General features: G+C 46.7%; 1 long non-coding RNA gene across 1 annotated transcript in view; it reads right to left on the reverse strand.

Annotated features, from left to right (window-relative positions):
* Positions 1-6145, reverse strand: part of LOC107300849 — a 10408-nt gene extending 4263 nt beyond the window's left edge. The window contains exon 1 of the long non-coding RNA XR_001549248.1: positions 5970-6145. This is a non-coding gene — a long non-coding RNA (uncharacterized LOC107300849). The remainder of the gene's footprint in view (positions 1-5969) is intronic.
* Positions 6146-6200: the final 55 nt, after the last annotated feature.

Here is a 6200-nt window from a genome sequence, read left to right on the forward strand (position 1 = left end):
CTTTCTCTTTCCTCTTTCTCTTTCCACTTTTTCTCTTTCCCTCTCTCCTCTCTTTCTCTTCTCTTTCTTTCCTCTTTCTCTCTCTCCCTCTCCCTCCAGGTTAGGAGAGAGAGAGAGAGAGAGAGAATGAAAGGCAGATGGCGCCGAACGGGCGGGGAGAGCAGGACGGAAGGTAGACGCTCCCGGCCGCCCCCCCATCGCTTCTTCAGCCGAACAAGCAGGGAGGGGCAGGGAGGGGGAGCAGGACGGGAGGCAGCAGCTCCAGTGGCGGCGGCCCCATTGCGTCCTCAGCCAAACAGGCAGGGAGGGGGAGCAGGACAGGAGGCAGCAGCTCTGGCGGCAGCCACTGCAGCATCGTCGGGGTCCCCGTCGCCGCCCCTGGCCCGGCCGCCGCCCCCGCCGCATCCTCAGCCACTTCGCCGTCTTAAGAGGAGGGCGCCAAGGCCGGGTGCACCATGGGCGGCCGCGCCGGCAACGGGGAGTGCCAATGAGGGGGGGTGACACTCTCCGTCCGACGGCGTCCCGAAGAGACAAAGACGACAGGAACGCAGGAACGTGGTGAAAGCAAGGTGATTTATTTCCTGGCCAAAACAAAGTCAGCACTGGGAGTGGTTTGCTCCCAGTGCTGTATATAGAGGTGCCACACCCCTTCCCCCCACCCCCAACAGCAAGCCAACATCCGCCTGTATCCCATAAACGTCCCCGTAGTCCGGCCCCGGCCCTCCCTGGAAGCAGTCACGCCGGCCTTGTTCTCTCGCCGGCTGCTTGGCTGTTGCAGCAAGCCATCACCATCCCAGTTATTTTTTCTGCTGTTGCAGCCCTGCTCACGCTGCAGACGTCCTCCCTCAGGGCCCGCGCTCTCTTGGTCCTGACTGTCACATGGGCTGGCCAACGGGCCAGGGGTTGACGGCTCGGCGGGTCTTTGAGTGCGGCAGCCGCGGCCGGCCCCTTCCCCGACGTCTGTGGTCCTTTTTGGCGCCCCGCGGCCACCATCCGCGTCCTTCCGGCTTCCCGGCTGGGCCGTGGCCAATGCCCGGCCTCCGCATGCCTCCCCCCTCACCCCCGTGCTGGGCAAAGCCGGCTGAGGCCTCCAGGACCCACGCGCGGTAGGCGGCGGCTCGGGGAAATGAGGGGAGGGGGGTGGGTCGTACCTGTTGGCCGGGTCTGCACCGGAGGAGAGCTGGGTGGCAGCGTGCGGCGGTTGGGCGGCTGTGGTGGCGTGGGCGGCTGCGGCGGCGTTCAGCTGCTGCTTCCCCCCCCAGCGGATGGCAAGCCCCGCGGAGCTTGACAGGGGGTCTCGATTGCCGCCAGCCCCGCCGCCCTCGCATCCCAAGGTCTCCTTCTCCTGCAGCAACGAGGGCAGCAGCGGCGGCTCCCTGAAAGTGCTCGAGGAAGGTGCCACCGATGGGGCCGAGGTGGGGCCGGGCGGCGGAGAGCCCTGCGGCAGCCAGGCAAGCTTCATGCCTGACTGCCGTCCGGCCCAGGCTGGGGAGACATGTGGCCGGTTCGGCTTCCCGGGGAGCGATGCTCCTGCTGGCCGCCGCACCAGCCATGACTGCCGCCCAGCATGGGGAGACATGTGGCTGGTTCGGCTGCCCAGGGAGCGGCCCAGGAAGCGATGCCCCAGCCGAGACTGGAACAAGTAAGCCGGGGGGGGCGAACCACCTGCCCCGCAGCCACTTCGCGGCGGTGCTCTGCGGACTCAGAGCTCCCTCCCTCCCCCCCTGCCACTGACCTTCCATCTCCGGCTCTGCTGCTGCTTGGCCAACGGTTGCGCCGGCTGGACATCGCAGGGGCTGCTCTCAGGGCTGCGGCTTACGGGAGGGCTGGCCCACTCAGTAAAGGCTCTGGGGGGTTGCTCCCAGCGGGGATCCCGGGGCTTCCCCGCATGGCTCCCCAGCCACGTGCGCCTGGGACGGGGCCTGCCCAGGAAAGGGACTTCCTGGCCGCCCTTCTCCCAGGGGGCGGGACACCCGGGCGCAGGGCCAATGAGGAGCCCTGCGAGGGGGCAAGTCCCATGAGAGAGAGAGAGAGAGAGAGACAGAAGGGCAAGTGCAAGTGCCTCTGTCTCTGTCTCTCTCTCTCTCTCTCATGGGACTTGCCGGAGGGCCGTGGGAGGGCCGCATTTACATAGAGCAGGGAGGGCTGTTCGAGGGCCGGATTAAACCGGAACGCGGGCCGCAAATGGCCCGCGGGCCGGACTTTGGACATGTCTGTGTTAGAGTCTTCTCCGGGATGATTTTTTTTAAAAAAAAATTAAAAAGTTACATATTGTAGCTTATTCTCCTGGAATTTATTGGTGCCAACTTGGACTGGCCTAGCTTAATTTTTTGAAATCAGTTAGGGTCACATAAATACTGTATCTCTGTAGCCCCGTCAGGTCCATTATAACCACACAATTCTTGAATGTATCTTTATGCACATGGCTTTTCTTCATTAGAATTGTTTAAAAACAATGTTTTCTGATTGCGTTTTCATTTATTAAATTCTGATTCTATTGTGTCATTTGAAAGCTGATGCCAGAATATTGCCCAATTGTTTAAATTGGGCTCTGTTCTCTCTGCATGGGGTATTTTATAATCATGCAGTTATTAAGCATTCTGTCCTGACGTTTTCATAACTGGACTATTTTTAAATTTTATTTTCCTTTTGCAAATAACATAACAATGTGTATATGTGATGATACAAAGCAGAGGTCCAGCTCTATACAATGGAAATATGTTCAAAGTGTTTTATACAGGTTTACATTTACTGAAATTTTATCCAGAAGTTAACACAGAAATTAATTAAGATGATTAAGGGCCTGGAGACAAAAATATATGACCAACGGTTGCAGGAATTGGGTATGGCCAGTCTAGAGAAAAGACTGGGTATGGCCAGTCTAGAGGGGCGACATGATAGCAGTATTCCAGTATTTGAGGGGCTGCCACAAAGAAGAAGAGGTCAACTTATTTTCCAAGGCACCAGAAGGCAAGGCAAGAAACAATGGATGGAAACTAATCAAGGAGAGAAGCAGCCTAGAACTAAGGAGAAACTTCCTAACAGTGAGGACAATTAACCAATGCAACAGCTTGCCTTCAGAAGTTGTGAGTGCTTCATCACTGCAGATAGGGTATAGGATCTCCTGCTTGAGCAGGGGGTTAGACTAGAAGATCTTCAAGTCCCTTCCAGCTCTATTCTGATTGATTAGTCTTTACATACCACAAAGGAAGCAGTCTATAGGAATTGTATCTCAATGACCAAAAATGCTAATCAGTAGTCTGCTATCTTTGAGTCTTCTGCTGAAAATAAGCAGCCAGGAGAAAGTAGCAATTATGATAATAAACAGTCTATCTGACTGGCCAACAGCCTTCCTCCCTGAGCTATCCTTGATGCTCAGTCTAACGCCTGGGATTGCAGTAGTCAGTCTTTTGTTTGAAGAATTCCTTTATTCATACTGAAATAATTCAGGAGATTTGTGTAGCTAGTTCCAAGATGTTGTTTTAAGATTCAGATACAATGAACACACAATTAGGGCAAATACTAGAAAAAATATTTTGTATTTTAAACTAAATCTTGCAGAGTAAGTGCAATATAAAGAGAATATTCTTATATGCTGGCTAGGAACCCCCAGATATTAGAGTAGGTGGATTTGTGGACCCTCTGTGCATGTGGCCTTCTTCTGGGACCTTGGTTTACACTGAAACTTATTGTCTAAGAGGTTTTTTTTGAGATGTATACACTTCTATAATTGCATTGCAGATATCATTCTTGTTAGGGACCAGACTATATTCACAATGGTAATTCAGTTAGCAATAGCAGAAGCACTTAGACTTATATACTACTTGATAGTGCTTTACAGCACTCTCTAAGCACATTGCCCCCAACAATCTGGGTTCTCGGAAAGGTGGAAGGCTGAGTCAACCTAGAGCTTATCAGGATCAAATTTCTGGCATGGGCAGAATCAGCCTGCAATACTGCATTCTAACCACTTCCCTACCCTGGCTCAATCCTGTCAAAACAAGCTAAGATAGTATTCCAAGGCAATACCACCCTAACCTGCTTTTTCTAGGTGGTTGGTTAGCTAAAGACATTTTAAACATTTTATATTTTATAATCTCTTTGGGAAGAATTGGTGCTCTAATTGTAGAGAAATTATAATAAACCTGTTTGAGTCTTCAGAGATCAGTTATGTCATTACAGTACACATGAGGAGTAGCGCTTATGTTATGATACCATGTACATTTTGTCATTTGGATGAAATTTTGACTTATGGCCATCACTGCATATACTTTTGTTTTAACCACATGAAGGGTTGTGTTCTGTTTAGCATCACCCACATTTTCAGTATATGATTTTATCTGCAGCTTTTATAAAATGTTGCTAATATAAGGGGTGTGTAAAACCTGCCACTATTGTACATTTTCGAAGACTATAATCTCTCTTCCCAAATTATCTCAAATTTTCAATGCAGTTTGGGCATTATTTTCAACTGAATTGTACCTGAAAGATTAGCATAGTTCTTTCTGGCATCACTCTCAGACCTGTTGCAATCCATAATGTGCACATTTGCTGTTCTATTTTTATATTGTAAGGACAATGTTTTTTTTGTTTTGTTTTACAATTCTGCATACTGATATAATTATAGGGTTTCCCACCTGAACAGAGGGTTGGACTAAAAGACCTCCACAGGTCCCTTCCAACTTTGTTATTCTGTTAATTTTTCATTTTTCTGTTTTAATTGGCTAACGTAAAACTATTTTTATTGCAAAAAGTTGATGCATTTATAAATTACAATTGGGTATAATATTGTCGATTTTATAAAGGTGGTGAAGTCTACTGCTCCTAGTGGTGCTACTGGATACTGCCTGCCTAACAGTGCAGTGCTGAGCTGAATACAGAGCAAAGTGACGTCAGGCCCAGGCAATAATCTGGTTGGGTGAGGGTTCTTTTTTCTTTTTTTGCAACCAATGGATCTATAGCCATATCCATCAAACAGTTCTAAATTATTGTGAATTTATTTTCTTCATTATTATGTGGAACTCCCTGGCAAGTGTTTAATTTGATTTTATACGTTAGATTGGTTTAATTCTAGGGAAAAACATTTAAATGGTTTCCAAGTGTCTGGAATTATAAAGAAAAATGTATTTAATTACAAAGTATGTATTGGATATATTTGCTCTAAAAGAAGTAAAAGCCTTGTGCACTACAATGCTAAGTACTTACAAGGTCTGCAACCTTAGAAATCCATCTCAGGAAAACATAGATTTAAATTTGCCAAAAATATCCAGAAGGCATTTAAGAGTTCCAGCTACTTCTTCATTCTGAACATTTGTCTAACACAGCTAACTCCCAAAACACATACTTTGAGGTAAAATTTGCCCTGATGTTTGCCAGCAGTTGCTTTGAGGATCTCCAAAGTTTCATCAATTTTACTCATCAAGTGCATTAAAGTTCTTAAAGTTCTTATATGTAATAATCTGCATTAAGAAGAAATTAATATTGTATTGCAAAAAGGGCAGCAAAGAGGGTTTCTGAATTTCTCAGAGCTATCTAGTAGTTATCTAGGGGTTTTTTTGCAGCCCAGATCTGCTAGTTCTGATTTAATATTAAATCTAAATCTAAATTTGCTTCTGGTGATTAGGGTTACGTCTTGCAACATTAGTTACAGATCAACAGATTATTGACCAACATACAACATATCTTAAAAAAAAGCTGTGTCCTTAACTTACTTAACATTTGCAATAATGTCAAATTAGCCTGTTTCCTTACATATTCAGATATTTTGAAAAATATCAGTAATTGAAAACATGCAAACAAACAAACAAACATCTTCCAGAAAATAAAAACAACTTTTTGGTAATGCATATTGTTTCTTTTCCTTTCAAAGCCTCTCATCTATCTTCTAGTCCAAATTAGAAGAAAACATGTGTTCAATTTGAGCAATCATTGTTTTAAAAAAGCAATCTGTAAATTGTAAATAGCCTTACCAACTTCAGTTATGTACATTTTCCCATTAGACGGTAGGGGAATATACTGGTTAGAGAAGAAGCTGCTTCCATACCCCAGGATGAAACCTTCCAGTTTAGTGCTTGGAGTTGGACGAATGTATCTCATGCACACTGCATCATTGGTTACATTGATCTGAACTTTCAGGCTTTGTTTTTTAGCTAAATGTAACAAAAGAGAAAGAGAAATGTTATTACAACATAAAATAATTG

The sequence above is a fragment of the Protobothrops mucrosquamatus genome, unplaced genomic scaffold (genome assembly GCF_001527695.2).
Source record: "Protobothrops mucrosquamatus isolate PMUCROS unplaced genomic scaffold, P.Mucros_1.0 scaffold8777, whole genome shotgun sequence".
NCBI lineage: Eukaryota > Metazoa > Chordata > Lepidosauria > Squamata > Viperidae > Protobothrops > Protobothrops mucrosquamatus.